Here is a 23345-nt window from a genome sequence, read left to right on the forward strand (position 1 = left end):
TTTTTTGTATAAGACTGTGCAGTGCTAAGTTAAACAGGACTGCAGAGAGCGAGCATCACCCTGTTTCACTCCATCTGTAAAATCAAAACTCTTCGTGATTTTGTTGTTCACCTTTACTTTTGCTTTTGTCTCCTTCGTCGCTAGCTCAGTTAACCTTCTTAACTTGTCACAGATGCCCAATTCTTTTAGTGCTTTACACAAAGCTGATCTGTTAACATTATCAAAAACTTGTTTAAAATCAAGTCTTGATCTCAAAAAATTTCTCCGTTATTTGTCTGATCGCAAACATTTGGCCAGAAATGTCTCTATTTGATCGGAAACCACATTTTTATTCTCCGAAGACATCTTCAGCGCATTTTTTTTTCTATCCTTTCATTCAGCACACCGGGAAACATATTGTAAGCTGTAATCAACAAAGTTATGCCTCTATAAATTTAACGAGCTAACTTTTCTCCTATCTTATATAGGGTGTTTCAAAATTACTACGACGAACATCGAGGGGTTGTACAAGGTGTGCTGAGGAACAAAACGAGGATACGAACCCGTGTACTGAAATGCCATCCAACGCCGCTACAGAGCGTCCAAGGAATAGAAGACGGCGCCTCTGTATGTACAAATTTACAGGGACGATGAGAAGCGTAAATGTATCAGTTTGAGTTAAGGTTCCCTGGTCCGGAACGAACGAGTCGAAAGTTCTACGTGAAAATCATTCTGATACCTCTGACAGTGGAATACATGTACTGGTACTGTTGTTGCTAAGATTGTAGGGCAGGCGACTTTCAGAGATGGTAGTAACGGACCAACAAAAGAAAAACACTCTAAAATGTATATCTGAGGAGCTATGGGCACTTTTCATCTTCGCTGTTGTGAACCATACCTCCTCTATTGAGAGGTGCTCATAGCTCCTCAGATATGCTTTTTAGAACCTATGTTTATTCGACATTTTTCTCTTGATTTGGTCCATACAACCACCTCAGAAATTTGCCTACCGGACGACCTTGGCAACAATAGTACAGGTACATGTATGCCAGTATCAGAGGTATCAGAACGATTTCCGCTTATAACTTTTGACTCGTTCCTTACCTATAATTGATACATTTATCCTTCTTCATCGTCCCTGAAAGTATGTAGGATCATCACGGAATCACATTGTATATACATGCGTACATAACCAGGGACCGTCGCCTACAGCTTCGACGCTCTGTAGCTTTTCCGGACACCACAGCTTCCATCCGTATTTTGTTCCTCGACACACTTTTTACAATCCCTAAAAGTTTGTTGGTGTAATTTTGAAACACCCAATACGTAGGACGTATAGTTCCAGTCTTCTAGTCCTCAGGCATGCCTTTATTTTCTCATACGCTGTATACGAGGGGTGTTAGTACATTTACTCACATACTAGATGTTGACCGTCAAATTTGATAAGCTCTGGCACCATCCCATCTTCACCATGCACCATGCAGCATCGCTGCCTGTGGTGCGTGTGGGGGGGCGTACATTTACAACATGTACGTTATACAACAAATTTATTAATTTTAAAATGACTTATGTTCACTAATGTAGAAAAACGTGTTCCATTCCTTGCTTCACCCTCTTAGGGATCGAATTTTTCGTTTAAAAAGTAGCCTTTGCTCTTCCTAAGGGTTCTCTCTCTCCGTGCCAAGTTTCATTGAAATTGGTTCAGTGGTTTAGTCGTGAAAATGTAACCCACAGAGTTACCTTCGCATTTAGTAACATTACTATGGATGTATGGATTAAACATATGGAAGATTGTATAAGCGATGTGTTCTGCCTGTCATCTGCGGCGGCACTTGCATATCAGTAAAATGAAATGAAATATACGTATGACTTTATTGGTTGGGAGACCCCATTCGCGATGTTCGGCCATTTGGTGCAACTCTCTTTATTTGATGCCATTTCGGTGACTTACTCGTCGATGATGATAAAATGCTAATGAGGACATCACACACACTCACTTCTGAGCATAGAAAATGCGACCTGGGCTGAAACTGAACCACGGACCCTGTGATGGAGTGTCAGTAATGCGGATCACAAGACTATGTCCGCCCCAATAGCTGAGTGGTCGCCGGCGCACAGCCTCAGCGTATTCCGTCAGAGGGCTGCTCGCCCTCTGTAATAATAATAAAAAAAAACTGAGTAAAGGAATCAACGATTAACCCGAACGGATGTCTTGTGACGTCCACCCAGACCAAACGCAACGGAAAAAAAAGTGGTCAGCGTGACGGATTGCCGTTCCAGGGGTCCGGGTTCGATTCCCGGCTGGATCGGAGATTTTCTCCGCTCAGGGACTGGGTGTTGTGTTGTCTTCATCACCATTTCAGCCCCATCCGGCGCGCAGGTCGCCCAATGTGGCGTCGAATGTAATAGGACCTGCACCAAGGCGGCCGGACCTGCCCCGCAAGGGGTCTCCCGGCCAAAGACGCCAAACCCTGATTTCCATTACCACAAGACTGTGAGCTGTTAGATCAGTAACTTTGTTATGACGAGCGATGGTGGTGGTACTAAAATAAAATTTGGTCTTTCCGGAATTATTAAATAGCTTTAAAGTGATGAAGAAAGAAAATAAATGAACTGCAGCTTGGAGCAACACATGTGTTGTAATGTTTGTACTTGCAAATAACATCAGCTGCCCTCATGTGTCTGCCTGTCACCCTCGCCTGTACTGGCTTATCATAACCAAATGAAGCTTCACTAAAAGCCTCCCACGTTCTACGTGTAAAGCCGCGACGCCTCTGTGTTTGTCGTACGACATTTAAATAATGCCGTCATTGTGGGTTGTCAGACATCTCAGATGCTTTAAGAAATACGAGTATATGACGCTCAGTGGCTAAAATGCGACGAGCTTGTGATTAATATTACAATGATCATCATCATCATCATCATTTATTGCCTTATCGGGCCTTTAAGGCCTACAGCAAGAAGAACAAAAGGAAAAGTAAAGACAAAGAGACTTACAAAAGTACTCTATACAGTAGTAAAAGTTACATATGTACATTACAGCTTAAAGAAAAACGAAAAAAATAAACAGGGCATTCAATCAAAGGTTTAAAAGGCAAGAGGGATACATTACAGAAACAAAAAAACAAAAAAAAAAACACACACGCAGTGTCTGTCAATTACACGAGAGGAGGGAGCTGTTGCAGATGGCAGTCCATCTCATCCGGTCGTTGGCGTCCTCCTCCACGGCTGCTGGTTCCACTTCTTTCAGGATCGTTGTTATCCTATCCTTCCATCGAGTTCTTGGGCGTCCTCTAGGGCGTTTTCCTGTGGGTTGAGAGTGGAGGACTCTGTTTGGAAGGGATCCGTCTGCCCGTAGGATGTGGCCAAACCATTGGAGTCTCTTCTGCGCCAATATTCGTCCAATGTGTGGCTTTCCATACCGCTGGTATAAATCTTCTTTTTTTCTTCGTTCCCATTTACCTTCCATGGCATTGTAGATGGGTCCATATATCTTCCGAAGTACCTTCCTTTCAAATGCACATATTGCTTCTTCTGCTGTTGCTGATGTTGCCCAAGTTTCACAGCCGTATAAAAGTACTGGTCTCACCAGTGTCGTGTATAGGTGGATCTTGTTCTTCTGCGATATCAGCCGAGATCTGAAAAGATTGTTCAGGCTAAAGAACATGCGATTAGCATTTGTTATACGTTACAATGATGCAAAAAAAAAAAACGCATCACTAAGTAGAAGTTGTGTGGCATTAGCCAAAGTTGGTAGGCGTGTTCCTCCTACATCTGAAAGATGATGTCTATTAAAATTTCGCACCAGTCGCGTAAGAGTGGCGGTAATAGCGCCACTATGAGGATGCAGATCAGGTGTGCTTCAAATACTCGCTGTAACGGTCGTGAGCGTTAGTTACTTTTGAGACTGGACGTGAACGAGGTCGTGTAATAGGTCTACTAGAAGGTCGATATTCCTTGTGCGATACTGCAGAAAGACATGGCACAAAAAAAGACACTGTACCTGATTGCTGGCAGCGGTAGTCATGGGAAATGGCCGCAAGAAGAACGGTCTCTGTCGCGCTATCCAAAGGAAAGACCGTCGTGTTCGGCATATAGCTCTGGAGTATCGCACTGCATCTGTAGCAGCTGGCACCTCAGTGAGACAACGAACTGTTACAAAGCGAAAGGACAGCTCCGAACCAGCCGCCCTGTAGCGTACATCCACATACCAAAAACCACAGCCATTTGCGATTTCGGTGGTGTCAAGAAAGGGCTCATTGGAGGACAGGGTGGAGGCCCGTTGTGTTTACTGATGAAAGCTGGGTCTTCCTCGGTGCCAATGATGTCCATGTGCTGGTAAGAAGGCAACCAGTTGAAGGCCTGCACCCACCCTGCCTGCGTGCTAGATCCACTGGATCTACACTATTGGCCATTAAAATTGGTGCACCAAGAAGAAATGCAGATGATAAACGGGTATTCATTGGACAAATATATTATACTAGAACTGACATGTGATTACATTTTCACACAATTTGGGTGCATAGATCCTGAGAAATCAGTACCCAGAACAACCACCTCTGGCCGTAATAACGGTCTTGATACGCCTGGGCATTGAGTCAAACAGACCTTGGATGGCGTGTACAGGTACAGCTGCCCATGCAGCAGTTCATCAAGAGTAGTGACTGGCGTATTGTGACGAGCCAGTTGCTCGGCCACCATTGACCAGACGTCTTCAATTGGCGAGAGATCTCGAGAATGTGCTGGCCAGGGCAGCAGTCGAACATTTCCTATATCCAGAAAGGCCCGTACAGGCCCTGCAACATGCGGTCGTGCATTATCCTGCTGAAATGTAGGGTTTCGTAGGGATCGAATGAATTGTAGAGCCACGGGTCGTAACACATCTGACCTGTAACGTCCACTGTTCAAAGTGCCGTCAATTCGAACAAGAGGTGACCGAGACGTGTAACCAATGGCACCCCATATCATCACGCCGGGTGATACGCCAGTATGGCGATGACGAACACACGCTTCCAATGTGCGTTCACCGCGATGTCGCCAAACACGGATGCGACCATCATGATGCTATAAACAGAACCTGGATTCATCCGAAAAAATGTTTTGCCATTCGTGCACCCAGGTTCGTCGTTGAATACACCATCGCAGGCGCTCCTGTCTGTGATCAGCGTCAAGGGTAACTGCACCCATGGTCTCCGAGCTGATAGTCCATGCTGCTGCAAACGTCGTCGAAATGCTCGTGCAGATGGTTGTTGTCTTGCAAACGTCCCCATCTGTTGACTCAGGGATCGAGACGTGGCTGCACGATCCGTTACAGCCATGCGGATAAGATGCCTGTCATTTCGACTGTTAGTGATACGAGGCCGTTGGGATCCAGCACGGCGTTCCGTATTACCCTTCTGAACCCACGGATTCTATATTCTGCTAACAGTCATTGGATCTCGACCGTGGCGAGCAGCAATGTCGCGACACGATAAACCGCAATCGAGATAGGCTGCAGTCCGACGTTTATCAAAGTCGGAAACGTGATGGTACGCATTTCTCCTCCTTACACCAGGCACCACAACAACGTTTCGCCAGGCAACGCCGGTCAACTGCTGTTTGTGTATGAGAAATCGGTTGGAAACTTTCCTCGTGTCAGCACGTTGTAGGTGTCGCCACCGGCGCCAACCTTGCGTGAATTCTCTGAGAAGCTAATCATTTGCATATCACAGCATCCTCTTCCTGTCGGCTAAATTTCGCGTCTGTAGTGCGTCATCTTCGTGGTGTAGCAATTTTAATGGCCAGTAGTGTATATTCTACATTCATATTCCGCAAGCCACCGTATAGTGCGTGACGGAGGGTACCTCGTACAACTACTAGTCATTTCCTTTCCTGTCTCTCTCGCAAATAGAGCAAGGGGGACCTATACCTGGAGTTATGGTCTGGGGTGCGATTTCGTATTGCAGCAGGAGCACTCCCGCGGTTATCCCTCGCACCCTCGCTGCAAATTTGTATGTAAATGCGGTGATACGACCTTTCATGCTGCCATTCACGAACAGTATTGCACGGGGTGTTTTCCAACAGGATAACGCTCGCTTACATACCGCTGTTGTAACCCAATGTGCCCTACAGAGTGTCGACGAGTCGCCTTAGCCTTCTCGATCGCCAGATCTTCCTCCAGTCGACTAAATGTGGAATATCATTGGACGACAGCTCCACACCCAGCGTTAACCGTCCCTGTAGTGACCGACCAAATGAAACACGCATGGAACTACATTCCACAGACTGACATTCGGCACCTGTGCAACACAATGAATGAACGTTCGCACGGTTGCATTCAAAATTCTGGCTGTTGCACCTCTTATTAATGTGTCAGCATTTCACATTTGCAATGACTTATCTCGTGCAATGCTAAACACTTAAATGTGTTACCTAGACAAAGGTATTCCAGAATTTTCGTTGCTCTACGTTAATTATTTATTGATGTTGCGATTTCTTTTCCCGTCAGAGTGGTATGGAAGTATGGGTTTAACATGCTAGGGATTGTATAAGCATTGTATTCTTTACGCTTAACGTGTTATGTAGATCGTATTGTAACATTTCCTTAAAAAATTATGTATTACTGTGCTGGTAAACTTCTACGTTATTTGATACAAAGACAGCTGAGTAAAACTGAACGTACTCAGACAGTTCTCTCTTTACGTATTCTGATCATCACTAAACTGACAAACAATATATTTTAGCGCATCGCAATCTGAGTTTCAATAATCCCTACAAAAGAATGGCCCTGACTAACAATAACCTATACCTTTCATGAATCACTTACCTCACAAAAATCTTCGTTACTCGAACTACTGAAATACAGGGAGCGCCAATACTGCCAGCTAAATAAAAGATTCTAACTACTGAAGGCACTAACTACTGATCGGCATAGTTAGCAAATGAGATTTTGATAGAGAACAAACAATGTAATAGCGTTCAAAAGTCATAATATATATAATTTTGTGTCATCCAATGAAACAAATTTCCTTTTTCTGACGGACACACGTCCAGATCGTCAGCTCAAAACTCTGGCATCTCTCTCTCCACATCCACCACTACTGGCGGCTCACTTCCAACTGCACAACGCTACCCGCTGTTCACATCTAACTGCCCAACACTACGGAAGCGAATATTACAACAATGAGTCCAACCAGCCACAGACTGCACACAGCACAGTCAGTGATTTTCACACAGAGGGCTACGTGGCGTTACCAACATAAAAACGTAAACAGTCTACTTACAGTATCACACAATAAATGCACGTTCACAAATATGATAAAGTTCAGAAGTTAAAGAGTAAATATCTTCTTCAAAGAGCGATTATTGTTCCATATGTCGAGCTATGTTCTTCAAAGTAATAAATATCTTTCTGAAAATTTCAAAGTCGATTCTATCGAGAATTTTTGAGAGTTAGATTGACTTGTTTTCGATGATTGGTACACTCTAAGGCAAAAAAGATAAAAAAGAAAAAAAAAAACGACGCACCACGAAGGAATCATCGGAGTGGGACGGAAACCGGAAGATGTGACGTACATGTACAGACAAACAAATGATTGCAGTTTTAAAAAATCGATGATTTATTGAAGAGAAAGAGCTTCACAAATAGAGCAAGTCAATAATGCGTTGGCCCTTATGTAAGCAGTTATTCCTCTTAGCACTGATTGATAGAGTTGTAGGCTGTCCTCCTGAGCGATCTCGTGCCAAATTGTGTCCAATTGGTGCGTTAAATCGTCAAAATCCCGAGGTGGTTCGAAGGCCCTGCGAATAATGCTACAAAAGTTCTCGGTTGGGGGGAGATCCGGCGAACTTGCTGGCCAAGGTAGGGTTTGGCGAACACGAAGCACAAGCAGTAGAAACTCTTACCGTGTGCGGGCGGGTATTATCTTGCTGAAATGTAAGCCCAGGACGGCTTCCCGTGAAGGGATGCCACAAAACGGGGCGTATAATAACGTCGAAGAACATTTCATCAAGATAATACCCGTCCGCATACGACGAGAGTTTCTACTATCTTGGCCAGCTAGGTCGTCCCCAATAATGCAGGGCCCTCCAATCATCTGTTTAGACCCGTTTTTCTCAGGATCGAGTAGCGGTATCAAATTGAAATTTACGTCACATACGAGGGTGAGTCAAATGAAAAACTTAAATTTGTAATAACAAATCAAAATTTCACGCCGTTATCCTGTAAGTTGGTAAGCTCGCTACAAACAGCGTGCAGAATGGCCTGTAGGTGGCAGTATAGTGCAGATGCACACATACCGTCGCAGTACCAGTATAAAGATGGCCGCCTCACTTGCGACTTGCACCAGGGAAGAACAGCGTTCTGTCATTTGGATTTTGCGTAGTGAAAGTGTAAAACCAATTGAAATTCATCGAATAATGAAGGTTCAGTACGGTGATGCATGTTTGTCACAGCAGCACGTATACGAATGGAGTAGGAAGTTCGCAAATATTGTGACTTCAGTGGAAGATGCTCCTCGTCCAGGTCAGGCCCAACCAGTTGTGACTCCACAGAACATTGCAGCAGTTGAAGCCATGGTGAAGGAAAACCGCCGAGTTACACTGAATGACATTGCAGCGTGTTTAAAGATTATTCATGGGTCAGCACACCACATTGTGCATGATGTGCTACAGTTTCACAAAGTGTCTGCAAGATGGGTGCCACGGCAGCTGACTCCTGAAATGAGAGAACGACGTGTTGATGCTTGTGAAGAACTTCTTCGGCACTTTGAACGAGAAGGTGATGGCTTCCTTGCAAGAATCGTTACTGGGGACGAAACCTGGGTTCACTTCCACAAACCGGAAACGAAGAGAGCGAGCAAGGAATGGCGTCATTCCTCATCACCAAAACCAAAGAAGTTTCGAACAGAACCATCAGCAGGGAAGGTTATGCTGACTCTCTTTTGGGACGAAAAAGGCGTCATTTTGGAGCATTACACGCCAAGAGGGAGCACTGTCACCAGTGCATCATACACAGATCGCCCAAAAAATCATCTGCGGCCTGCAATCAAATCAAAGCGGCTTGGATTGCTATCAGCAGGGGTCCTTTTGCAACATGACAATGCAAGGCCCCACACTGCGCGTACAACAGTTGCAACAATCACAGACCTGCATTTTGAGTGTCTTCCTCATCCACCATACTCACGAGACCTTGCCCCAAATAATTTCCATATGTTTTGACAACTCAGAGATGTAATGGGAGGAAAGAAGTTCCGTTCTGATGAAGAGGTACAGTCGTGGACAAAACGAGTGACACACCTCGCTTTTCGTTATGCTGATCCGCACAGCTTTAAAGTCTGCTACACAGCATAACAGGCAAGGCGACGAAGTGCTACCAACATACTATGCACAGGCGTGAAATTGACGAACTATCCGAACTTTGTCAGAATGTTTTCAATCATGTGTAAGACTATATTATTGCTGATTAGTGTGTTAAACACAACACATAAATATAAGATATAAATGGTTCAAATAGCTCTGAGCGCTATGGGATTTAACTTCTGAGGTCATCAGTCTCCTAGAACTACTTAAAGCTAACTAACCTAAGGACATCATACACATCCATGCCCAAGGCAGGATTCGAACCTGCGTCCGTAGCGATCGCGCGGTTCCAGACTGTAGCGCCTAGAACCGCTCGGCCACTCCGGCCGGCATAAGATATAAATGAAAGAAAAACGCTAATTAGTATGAACTGTACTAATAAAAATGAATTTCAGCTTATCGAGATAACACAACTGTTCTAGTAAGACAAAGTACGCCAGATCGTTACGAATTAGCAAAATATTATGCGCATTCGGCCGCGAAACGGTTTGTGTCAACTTTCAGACCAGTCGTAGTGGATTACCGTTGCTGACCTACCATGAAAGTGTGCAAATTTAGCAATGCGTGAAGATTCATATCGAAATTCAGTTAAAAATCATTCAGTGCCACATGTAAGTCAATTCAATTATGGACAGAAGCGAAAAAAGGAAGGCAGTAACAAGTATGAAATCCTACAAGAGTTTCGTATTGACATCCACAGGGCGCCAGTACAGAATAAATGTAGCAATAAAACGTATTTGGGGGCGCGAGAATTTCTTAAAATTGCTTTAATGATAGTCTACCTGCCTCCATCGAGATTAGAACCGAAAACAAACCAGACCTCCCTTGCAATAGCGAACACCTTTCACTACGCTAGCAGACAACCCAGGCAAAAAGCCCTCTATTATTACCCCAGACATGAATAAGCCAGCAATTTCGCAATGGAAATGGCAAAATGATCTGCAGTTTCTGTTGCATAGAGCTTTCTGGACTCTAAAACATGAATTTTCTACCTTTATGTCACTGCTTATGTGACAATCATTCGGGATGTTAATCGAAATAACAAAATAGTGTTATTGCCGAGTAACGGCAACGGGTTCTACACAACGCTGGAGAGTACTCTGAAGGACAGTAACAGGTGCAAACATGTAACTCTATCGCATCAGCTGTGAATAAATAGTTGCCACTATTTAAGTTCCAACCCTCGTATAGTCATACATATGATTGAAAACAGTGTGACAAAGTTTGGATAGTTCGTCAATTTCACTCCTGTGCATAGTATGTTGGTAGCACTTCGTCACCTTGCCTGTTATACTGTGTAGCAGACTTTAAAGCCGTGCGGATCAGCATAACGAAAAGGCGGGGGGTGTCGCTCGTTTTGCCGACGACTGTACGCCACACGGTGCATGAGTGGTTGCGTGGACTACAAAAAATAATTTTTTTCTAAGGGAATTTATGCACTTTGTAAGCGATGGAGGACTTGCATTGAGCGTGGGGGAGATTATGTTGAAAAGTGATATAGCTTTGACCCACTTCTGCACAATAAACAACATTTAAAAAATATTTAAGATTTTAATTTGACTCACCCTCGTACTAGCGTCTACGGTCTGCGAGCCGTGTAAAAAAATTATTTTTGTAAGTTAATGCTGTCAAAAGGTACCGCCATTAATGCCACGTGTTTTGATACTCGCAAACTCACTCACTGAAACTTATTGATGAACTATCTGTCTATAAATATATAATTCAAATAGTTCAAATTGCTCTGAGCACTATGGGACTTAACTTCTGAGGTCATCAGTCCCCTAGAACTCAGAACTACTTAAACCTAACTAACCTAAGGACATCACACACATCCATGCCCGAGGCAGGATTCGAACCTGCGACTGTAGCGGTCGCGCGGCTCCAGACTGTAGCGCCTAGGACCGCTTGGCCACTCCGGCCGGCTAACTATATAATTATGTCTGCCCAGAGTGCTCAGGGCGCGAGTCCTATTCGAACTTGGCTGGTTTTTCTCGTTCAAGTAGCCGCCAGCTGGCATCACCTGGGTCTTTTGCATGGCAGTCAGACTTGCTGACCTCTCAGCTAGGGAGGTGGTATAAATCCTCGCAGGCAACATAATTGTCACTTTCTGCTCTTTCTCTTCATAGCTGTTATGTGAAAGGCTCAGATTTTATTGCTATAACAACGTGCGATACAATCGGTGTTAGTCTGATTCGTTCTCAAGGCCTGTAGGAATGGAAATCTCGCGTGACGTGTTGTACGTTGTTACGTGTGCGCGTATTGTTACCGATGGCGTCACGAAGTGGCTGCGGGCTTAACGCTCGACGACCAGTGTACGGTTGTGCGACTTTATTTTCGGAACGCGCAAAGTGCCGCTCGTACTGCTCACGCCCCGTTGCACGTCGCCGGCAGAACGGAGCTGCAGGCGGCTGTGGCGCCAGGGCTGGCTGGCAACACGCACACCGGAAGCCGCGCATCTGCCCGCCGCCTACAGTGTGTACCGTGGCGGACCGGCGGCCGCCCGGGCTCGGGATGCTGCAGCCGGCGACCGCGAGACGTCCCATCCAGGTACGTAAATTGACGTTTCTCTAGGTTTACCGAGGCCAAGTACCTAGAAACTGAGCTCGCTGGACATAGTGTTAGTCTCCGCACTAAAAGAGGACACTGGTACATTTGGAACGCTGTAGATCAGGAGTTTGCCGCAGTGGATACACCGGTTCCCGTGAGATCACCGAAGTTAAGCGCTGTCGGGCCTGGTCGGCTCTTGGATGGGTGACCATGCAGGCCGCCATTCGCTGTTGCCATTTTTCGGAGTGCACTCAGCCTCGTGATGCCAATTGAGGGGCTACTCGACTGAACAGTAGCGGCTTCGGTCAAGAATACCATCATAACGACCGGGAGAGCGGTGTGCTGACCCCACGCCCCTCCTATCCGCATCCTCCACTGAGGATGACACGGCGGTCGGATGGTACCGGTAGGGCACTCGTGGCCTGAAGACGGAGTAGATCAGAAATTCCCAAACCGAGGACAGCATGCGGCCAGTAGCAATTATCAGTGCGGGCCGAGAGACAGCATCTATCAGATGATTGGTAAAAAGAATTCCGTTTACGTAAATTGTTTTCAATGTGGAACTCCTACCACACGATGCTATTCTCTCAATGGTCCATCCCATTCTTTCTTTTCTCTGTCTCTCTTCCCCGCCCCCCTCCTCACCCCTTTCTTTTTCAGTGGTGTTATCGTTAGTGTTCACGTGCAGTCCAAAAGTAGTGGAATGGCTCAAATGGCTTTGAGCACCTTGGGACTTAACTTCTGAGGTTTATCAGTCCCCTAGAACTTAGCACTACTTAAACCTAACCTAAGGACATCACACACATCCATGCCCGAGGCAGGATTCGAACCGTCGACCGTAGCGGTCGCCCGGTTCCGGACTGTAGCGCCTAGATCCGCTCGGTCACCCCGGCCAGCAAAAGTAATGGAATACCAGGCGCACACGGGTCCATCCACCGCTGACGGAGTGGACAAAAATACGAAAACAGGAAAAACGCAGCACATTACCATGCCTAATATGGCGTATTGACTAGAAGAAGGGATCGGTTCGTACGCCATCACGGGATCACCAATCAATTTAGTATTGGAGGGAAGCTTTGAGGGTAAAAATCGTAGAGGAAGACCAAGGGATGAATACACTAAACAGATTCATAAAGATGTAGGTTACAGTAGGTATTGGGAGATGAAGCATGGAGAGCTGCATCAAACAACAATATGACGTAGGAAAACTGTTCAAAACAGTTTCCAGCAGCCTCAGAATGGGCAAGTACAGGTTCTGTATCGTTTTCCAGGGAATCTTATACCATTCTTACTGCAACATTGTGGCAAGTTGAGGTAACGCAGGTGGACAGAGATCCTGCACCCGTCTCTCGAAAGTACACCACAAAAGGACTCAGTAATATCGAGATCTGTTGTGACCAGGCAATGTGCGACAATTAAACCTCGTGCCCCCCAAAACCAGTCCTTGACGGTACGAGTTGTGTAAGCAGCGGCCCTGTCGTCTTGGGAAACAGCGTCACCACAGGGGAACAAACACTGTATCACGGGATGGACCTTACCACCCAAAATGGTCCTATAATCCTTGACAGTAATGCGGCCTTTGAGAGTACCCATGGGATCCATGCGACACCACGATGTCGTTGCCCAAATCATTACCGAGCCCCCGCCAAATTTCACTCCTGGGACGTAAATTTGGAGAGATGTCCGAAGCAGCGTGCAATAAAACCCACCCGTCTAAATGACTTTCTTCCGTAGCTGTATACTCCAGGTTTTACGGCTTCCTGTTCTGGGCACTGCCATCACTGATCAGTGGTTTCGAAATCACAGCTCGCCGTGGGGTTCCCTGCTTCTAGAGTTCCCATCGTGTTATTTCTTGCTAACAAAATACGCTAGTGCGAGATTCAGTACGTCAGTGACTTTTCCGTCACAGTCCTCTCAATGGCCGTTTGTCACGATAACACACACTTTCGTCCGCGTATCACTTAGCGGATGGTGTTGCTCAGTTTTCTCTGTATACTATATAAATCCTTGATACGGTACCATTTGAAAAACCAAACACTTCTATTACCGGAGTTACGGATTCAAATGGTTCAAATGGCTCTGAGCACTATGGGACTTAACATCTATGGTCATCAGTCGCCTAGAACTTAGAACTACTTAAACCTAACTAACCTAAAGACATCACACAACACCCAGTTATCACGAGGCAGAGAAAATCCCTGACCCCGCCGGGAATCGAACCCGGGAACCCGGGTGTGGGAAGCGAGAACGCTACCGCACGACCACGAGCTGCGGACCCGGAGTTACGGAAGGACGCACTATACGAGCACCAGCGATTAGCCTTCGGTCGAATTCACTTAGCTCCAACATAATGCAATCACAAACCATGCACTGCACTACTCTGACCAGGACAGACACTTACCACGTACCAGGGTACACCCAAAAAACCCTGAATTATTTTTTAAAAGCTACATATTTCCATATTGTTTACAAAACATCATTGTCCCCTTCAAAATACTCGCCATTACGAGTAATAATACGAGGGTGAGTCAAATGAAAACCTTAAATACTTTTTTAAATATTATTTATTGTGCAGAAGTGGTACAAAGCTGTATCACTTTTCAAAATAATCTCCCCCCCCCCCTCCCCCCCCCCCCCGCTCAATGCAAGTCCTTAGAAAATTATTTTAGTAGTCCACGCAACCACTCATGCACCGCGTGGCGTGCCTCTTCATCAGAACGGAACTTCTTTCCTCCCATTGCGTCTTTGTGTGGTCCAAACAAACGGAAATCAGTTGCGGCAAGGTCTGGTGAATATTGTGGATGAGGAAGACACTCAAAATGCAGGTCTGTGATTGTTGCAACTGTTTCACGGACAGTGTGGGGCCTTGCATTTTCATGTTGCAAAAGGACACCTGCTGATAGCAATCCACGTCGCTTTGATTTGATTGCAGGCAGCAGATGATTTTTTGGGAGATCTGTGTGTGATACACTGATGACAGTGGTCCCTCTAGCCATTTAATGCTCCAAAATGAAGCCTTTTTCGTCCCAAAAGAGAGTCAGCATAACCTTCCCTGCTGATGGTTCTGCTCGAAACTTCTTTGGTTTTGGTGATGAGGAGTGGCGCCATTCCTTGCTCGCTCTCTTCGTTTCCGGTTGGTGGAAGTGAACCCAGGTTTCGTCCCCAGTAACGATTCTTGCAAGGAAACCATCACCTTCTCGTTCAAAGTGCCGAAGAAGTTCTTCACAAGCATCAACACGTCGTTCTCTCATTTCAGGAGTCAGCTGCTGTGGCACCCATCTTGCAGACACTTTCTGAAACTGGAGCACATCATGCACAATGTGGTGTGCTGACCCATGATTAATTTGTAAACATGCTGCAATGTCATTCAGTGTAACTCGGCGGTTTTCCTTCACTATGGCTTGAACTGCTGCAATGTTCTGTGGAGTCACAACTGGTTGGGCCTGACCTGGACGAGGAGCATCTTCCACTGAAGTCACACAATTTGCAAGCTTCCTACTCCACTCATAGACTTGCTGCTGTGACAAACATGCATCATCGTACTGAGCCTTCATTCGTCGATGAATTTCTATAGGTTTCACACCTTCACTACGCAAAAACCGGAGCAACCTGGAGCAAGTCGCAAGTGGGGCGGCCATCTTTGTATTGATACTGCGACGGTATGTGTGCATCTGCACTATGCTACCACCTACAGGCCATTCTGCACGCTGTTTGTAGCGAGCTTACCAACTTACAGGATAACGGCGCAAAATTTCGATTTGCTATTACAAATTAAAGATTTTCATTTGACTCACCCTCCTACAGTTGTCCCAACGGTACTTCCACTGTTCGAAACATTTTTTGTAGTCATCTTTAGAGTGGCTGAGAGCTCCTCCCTCGTGTTTTTTCTTTTCTTCAGTGTTGTCAAATCGGTGTCCTTTCAGGCTGATTTTCATGCGTGCAAATAAGGAAAAGTCGCTCAGAGTCACGTTGGGCGCGTAAGGTGCATGGGGAAGCGGAACCACGCCATTTTTAGTCAAAAACTGTCACAGACGGCTGTCTGTTCAGGCGCTTTGTCGTGCTGGAAGAACCAGTCCCTTGCCTGCAACAAATCGGGTATTTCTTGACGAACACTGTTGCGCAGTCTTCTTAAGACTTCGAAATAAAACGTTTGATTGACGGTCTGACCTGGGGGAACAAACTCTGAGTGAACTACGCCCTTGGCATCAGGAACGTAAATCAGCGTTGTTCTGGTGTTTAATTTCACTTGACGACATTTATTTGGAAGGGGTGACGATTATGACTTCCATTGGCTTCACTGCTGCTTTGTTTGTGGGTCGCAGTCTTAGCATCATGACTCATCACCAGTTAATGACCTTTGACAGAAAATTACGGTCAGTTTGAAGCTGTTGTTTCAAAGCACGACGTGTCAACTCGACGTTCCTTTTGATTGTCAACCAGAAGCCGAGGAACAAATTTGGCGGTGACCCTTTTCGTTTTCAAACCTTCCGTTAGAATTCGCTGAACCGAGCTCCAAGATAACCCACTAATTACTTTTGAATATATTGTAGGAGTGAACAGTGATCAATGTGTTACAAATATTTACTATCGAAAACAGTCTTGATCACAATTTATTTATTACGGTGATCGGTTTCGACCACCACTGTGGTCATCTTCAGACCAATGAGTTAGAACCTCCTTCTAGTGGTAAATCACTACCACCAGAAGGAGGTTCTTACTCATTGGTCTGAAGAATACCACAGTAGCGATATAAATCAGTCACCGTAATAAATAAATTGTGATCAAGAGTGGTTTTGATAGTAAATATAATCCACTAACCTCTGACAGTTGATCAGTTGTCTGTCGACGGTCTGTGAGCACAAGCTCTGGAATTTTTTCAATATTTTCGTGGATTCGGGCAGTTGATGGACGTCCAGAACGAGGTTTGTCATCAATCGACATGCCGCCACTTTTAAATCGAGCAAACCACTCGTACACTTGAGCTTTTTCCATAGCGTCATCTTGGTTAGCTGTTTCGGACATCAAAACAGTTTGAGCAGCATTCTTACCGAGTAGAAAACAAAATTTCACAGCCACATACTGCTCGCTTAAACTTGCCATTACAGAAAACGAAATAAGAACAATGAATCGCTAGCAAAAACAACCGCTGCAGATGAGCAGAACAAGCCAGGTCGACAACAAAGGTGGCACTAAAATGACGATGAGTTGCGCTATACACGCCTAGCGGTAGAAATGCGTACCACACAAGCTCCTCCAGGACAATGTTATTCCGGCTTTTTTTCCCCCTCGTATCGAGGACATTGCTCAGGTACTGTTCACGATCAAATACAGCAACGCAATCTGCAGGCTTGGCCAGCATCTGCATTTATGTTCAAGCATGAATTTCTCGCGGTGTATCCATATTTATGGGCAACAGCTAAAGGTCACGGTTGTGATGTGGTGCATATGTGTCAGTCGATAAATGGAATCAACACAGAAGGATTGGTTCCAGAATCACCTTGACCTTTTTGGCGCATGGTGTAACCAGTGACTCTTGACAATCAATCCTTCCAAGACCCAGGCAATCGTCGTAGGTCGTACCATTCGCTCCTTCCGGCTCCTGGATTTCTCCCTTACCGTCTGCGCCCGTCCTGTCCGCCTCACCCCCACCCTCATCTACCTTGACCTCACCATTGACCGTCACCTACCTGGATCCCTCATCTCCGCTGCATCCAATCCAAAGTCCACAACTGCCTCCGACTCCTCAAACTCCTCTCTGTCCGGACATGGGGGTTGCACCCCTCTACCATCCTCCACACCTACAAATCCTTAATCCGTCCCATACTCCTTATGCTAGTCCCACCTGGATATCTGCCCCCCCCCCACAACCCCCCAAATTCATGTCCCTCCAGATCCTTGAGTGTCATGCACTCTGCCTCGCCTTCTGTATACGCCTCCCGTCCCCCATGCAGATCCTCTATGACCTCATACCATTCCCCCATCTACTCCTATTCCTTGAACATATCTGCATACCCTACCCGACCCGCCGCCTTGATCCCCCTCACCCCCTAGTTGCTCCTCTCCTCTCCCGTCCCTGCCCCTGCCACGCCTTCACTGTTGTGTCCCCCCTACCCTCCATCTCTACATCCTTCATCTCCTTTCCCAAGATGGCTTCCATCAACTCCCCCTCCCGGATGATGCCCTGTCCTTCCATCTATCCCACCTATCAACTCTGATCCTCACCCCCCTTCCTTTCCTCCATCCTTTCCCTGGGCTCCCTCTTCCCCCCCTTCCATCCTGTTTTCTCCCCGCCAAACCCCTTCCTACCTCCCTTCTCCCCCCCTCCCCCGAGCCCTTTGTATTCCCCTCCTCTGCCTTCCCCATTCTCTGTCACATCTGCTCAGCACCCCCCACCCCTCTTATGGGTCCTCATCCTCCATCGGCTCCTTTCCCTCCTCCCCCCTTCGCTTTTCCTCTCCTTCCCCCCCTTTTTACTTTTCCATCATCTGTCCAGTTTCTCCCCCACCTGGTCTCGGCTGTGGTATGTCACATTTGCCAACTTTTTACTGCAGTGTTCCAGTGAATGTTCAGTGTTGTTCGTCTTTCTAGTGTTGCGAAGAGAAACCATGCTGTCACTGGGTGTGACTTTTATGTCTTTTGCGAACAGAAACCAGGCTGTCGCCGTGTTTTTTTTAATTGTCTGTCTATTATTTTACCTGTCTGCTTCGTATGTATTTTATTAGCATCATCACCCCTTTGTTCTATGTTTCAAGTTCCACAATTTTTTATCCCTGTTACTATTTAAGTCTCCGATTTTATCGCCTGTTTTTATCATTTATTCTCTTCATCTTATTCAAACAAAGTCTGTAGGCTGGAGAGCGGCATACTAAGCTGCTGCCAGCCCGCCGCTTCGGGGGGGAATCGAAATTCAATAAAGAAAAAAAAAAAGGAATGGGTCGACACGGAAATGTGACCGAACAACAGAAAGGAGCTATCGTGTTTGGAATACCCGTTACCACACCGGAAATGACATTATCCGACTGGTTGATGCCCAACGTGTCTACCACGAATGGTGCGCAGTGCAAGAACAGTGCTCGTATTGGGATTGTGCACAAGTTCGTCGCGTTTATTCATAAGCTTAATAAAGCACAACCGATACACATTACAAAGACTTCAGTATTCAGTAATATATTCTCCTTCACTATTTACAACAGTCTGCTAACGTTGGGATAACTTTTCGATTCTGCGACTATAGAAATTAACTGGTTTTGAGGCGAAGAACTCGTTAAGTCATGTTCAGAGCGCATTTTCTTCTGGAAAGGAAGTTCCTTGAAGAGTCTTCGATAGAGAGCGGAAAGGGGGAAAAATCTGAGGGCGCAAGATCAGGTGAATAAGGTGGGTGCGGAATGACTTCCCAACTCAACCCCTACATAGGGCTTTTTGTCAATTTAGCAGAATGCATCACTTCACGCAGCCCTCCTCGTCGTTGTTTTTCAGTAGTGCCTGTAAGACACGACAAATATCAGCAGTGATGGTTGCACCTCAGGGTAACACACCACAGCGACTCTGTTCCACCACGAGCTTAATACATTTCTTGCCTTCTTGCTACACCAAGAAGAAATGCAGATGATAAACGGGTATTTATTGGACAAATATATTATACTAAAACTGACATATGACTACATTTTCACGCAATTTGAGCGCATAGATCCTGAGAAATCAGTACCCAGAATATCCACCTCTCGCCGTAATAACGGCCTTGATACGCCTGGGTATTGAGTCAAACAGAGCTTGGATGGCGTGTACAGGTACAGCTGCCCATGCAGCTTCAACACGATACCACATTTCATCAAGAGTAGTGACTGGCGTATTGTGACGAGCCAGTTGCTAAGCCACCATTGAAAAGACATTTTCAATTGGTGAAAGATCTGGAGAATGTGCTGGCCAGGGCAGCAGTCGAACATTTTCTGTATCTAGAAAGGCCTGTACAGGACCTGCAACATGCGGTCGTGCATTATCCTACTGAAATGTAGGGTTTCGCAGGGATCGAATGAGGGATAGAGCCACGGGTCGTAACACATCTGAAATGTAACGTCCACTGTTCAAAGCGCCGTCAATGCAAACAAGAGGCGACCGAGACGTGTAACCAATAGCACCCCATACCATCACGCCTGTTGATGCGCCAGTATGGCGATGACGAATACACGCTTCCAATGTGCGTTCACCGCGATGTCGCCGAACACGGATGCGACCATCATGATGCTGTAAACAGAACCAGAATTCATCCGAAAAAATGTTTTGCCGTTCGTGCACCCAGGTTCGTCGTTGAGTACACCATCGCAGGCGCTCCTGTCTGTGATGCAGCGTCAAGGGTAACCGCAGCCATGGTCTCCGAGCTGATAGTCCATGCTGCTGTAAACGTCGTCGAACTGTTCGTGCAGATGGTTGTTGTCTTGCAAACGCCCCCATCTGTTGACTCAGGGATCGAGACGTGGCTGCACGATCCGTTACAGCCATGCGGATAAGATGCCTATCATCTCGACTGCCAGTGATACGACTCCGTTGGGATCCAGCACGGCGTTCCATATTACCCTCCTGAACCCACCGATTACATATTCTGCTAACAGTCATTGGATCTCGACCAACGCGAGCAGGAATGTCGCGATACGATAAACCGCAATTGTGATAGGCTACGATCCGACCTTTATCAACGTCGGAAACGTGATGGTACGCATTTCTCCTCCTTACACGAGGCATCGCAGAAACGTTTCACCAGACATCGCCGGTCAAGTGTTGTTTGTGTATGAGAAATCGGTTGGAAACTTTCCTCATGTCAGCACGTTCTAGGTTTCGCCACCGGCGCCAACCTTGTGTGAATGCTCTGAGAAGCTAATTATTTGCATATCAGAGCATCATCTTCCCGTCGGTTAAATTTCGCGTCTGTACCACATCATCTTCGTGGTGCAGCAATTTTAATGGCCAGTAGTGTATTATCTTTTGTGGGTGTGCGCAGGTGATTGTGCCGGAAGTTGCTGCTTTGTTTGGGCTCAACTACTCCTTTCTTTTCCTTATGTCAGAATACAGACACCATTTCTCGTCACCAGCGAATATATAGGTTATGAATGGTCGGCGTTGTTCACGAGCCAGTTGGTGACGAACAGGCGTTGATGCATATAGGGCTACTCACTGATTTTATGGTTTTGGCATAGAGCGTGCGGTCCCCATACACCCGATTTGTCACGTTCCCCGTCGCATGCAGATGTCGCAAGGTGATGGAATGATTAGAGTTTATCACATATGGCAGTTCTCTAGTACACTGACGTGGATGACTGTGTATGAATGCGTTCAAACGATCTACATCAAACCCCCAATGTCTTTCTGAAGATGGAGAGTCACTAATGTCGAAACGATCCTCCTTAAAACGAGAAAACTATTTTCTTTCCGTGCTCTGTCCAGCGGCGTCATTCCCAAGCACGGCGCAAATGTTTTTGGCTATTTGCGCTACTGTCACCTCTCTATTGAGCTCGAACAGATCAATATGTCGAAAATATTCCGGTTTCTACACTAGGCACTCCATTTTCTGCCATCAACAGCTCCACTTACTATCTCCAAACGACAAAATGAAAATATGTAAACTCAGACAGCAATAGTGAACTACAAACAAAAAATGACGATCGGTAAATAAACCCACAGTAACAGGAATACCAACATGCAAAACAAAAACGCTACGAACTTATGCACCAACCTAATAAATACGATCCTAACCGACAGGAACTGGAGACGATTATCACTCATAGCCAATGACAGTCACTTTCAAACCCGACAGGAATTGCTGGCGACAGTGATTGCAAGTCCTCCTCAACAAGTTTCCGAGCGAACATGGCAAAGGTAACAGCGTGCAATGGACATTTGGAGACGGGTACGTCGTAAAAGGCCACAAGAAACCGCGCGTCTTCAGTGGGCCTAGAAACACACAAACTGGACAATAGCTGACTAGAAGCGGATAGTCTGGTCCAAGGAATCGTGGTTTTGCTCCTCGCAAATGACGTAAGGCGTGAATGCGCCGATGGCTCAACGAGACGTTCTATCAGCAGTGCGTGGAGGGTATGATTAGGTCCGAGTTAGTTATACGATGTTTTGGAATTGCTTTTCGTGCCACAACTTGGGCCCACAGTGAACATGAACAAGGATGTTTTTTTCAACGTTCTCGGCGATCAGGCGTTGCCTTTTCATCCACATCCTTATGGTAAGTGCGCTTTGGACACAGCCACATTGCAAGACGACCACAAACGTGTTTACAGGGTGTACGCACGCATTCCTGGTTTAAAGAACACTCAGGCATCCATCGCTTCTTGGCTGCTCCGCAGAATTACCCTATCTGGATCGAATAGAGAATGTCTGGCACTATTTGGAGCAACAAATGAAACATAGCAATCAGCATCACCGCAATTTGGTAGCTCTACGGCCGATCTACGATGTCCTCGACGGTGAGTGTTCACGTGGATTTTGTCAGGAGTGCCCCAGGGAAGTGTGGTAGGGACACACTTATTCTCTGTGTACATAAATGATCTGACGCACAGGGTGAACAGCAATCTGCAGCTGTTTGGTGGTGATTCTGTGGTGTAAGGGAAGATGACGTGGCTGTGGGAGGATACAAGATGACTTAGACAAAATTTCTATACTGTGTGATAAACAGCAGCTTGCTCTAAATGTAGAAGAATGGAAGTTAATGCAGGTGAGTAGGAAAATCAATCCCGTAATGTTCGAATACAGCATTAGTAGTGGAGTGCATAACTCAGGAAGGTCGACTACATATCTGTGTGTAAAGTTGGAAAGCGGTAGGGAAGGCGATTGGTCGACTTCGCTTTATTGGGAGAATTTTAGGAAAGTGTGGTTCATCTACGAAGGAGATCCCATATAGAACACTAGTGCGACACATTCGTGAGTACTGCTCTAGTGTTTGGGATCCTCACCAGGTCGTATTAGAGGAAAATGCCGAAGCATTTCAGAGGCGAGATACTAGATTTTCTACCGACAGTGTCGAAAAATTCCCAAGTATTACGGAGATGTCTCGTGAAGTCAAGTGTAAATCCCTGGAGGGAAGGCAACGTTGTTTTCGAGAAACACGTTTGAGAAAATTCAGAAAACCGACATCTAAAGCTGGCTGCAGAACAATTGTACTGCCGCCAACGTACATTTCGCGAAAGGATCGCGAAGATAAGATGTAAGATATTAGAGGCTGTACCGGAAGCATACAGACAGTCGCTTCTCCCTCGCTCTTTTGCGAGTGGAACAGGAAAGGAAGTAACTAGTAGTGGTACAAGCTACCCTCCTCCACGCACCATACGGTGGCTTGCGGAGGATGTATGTAGATGTAGCTGTAGTTGTACTTGAAGAAATTTGTGGAATCTCTTGTTCGCCGTATTGGACCCATTACGAAGAGGTGGTGTTACATGGTGTTAGCATGTTGCCCGGAACTTTTCAGTCTGACTTTCATCTAG

Source organism: Schistocerca piceifrons, chromosome 3 (genome assembly GCF_021461385.2).
Source record: "Schistocerca piceifrons isolate TAMUIC-IGC-003096 chromosome 3, iqSchPice1.1, whole genome shotgun sequence".
Taxonomy (NCBI): domain Eukaryota; kingdom Metazoa; phylum Arthropoda; class Insecta; order Orthoptera; family Acrididae; genus Schistocerca; species Schistocerca piceifrons.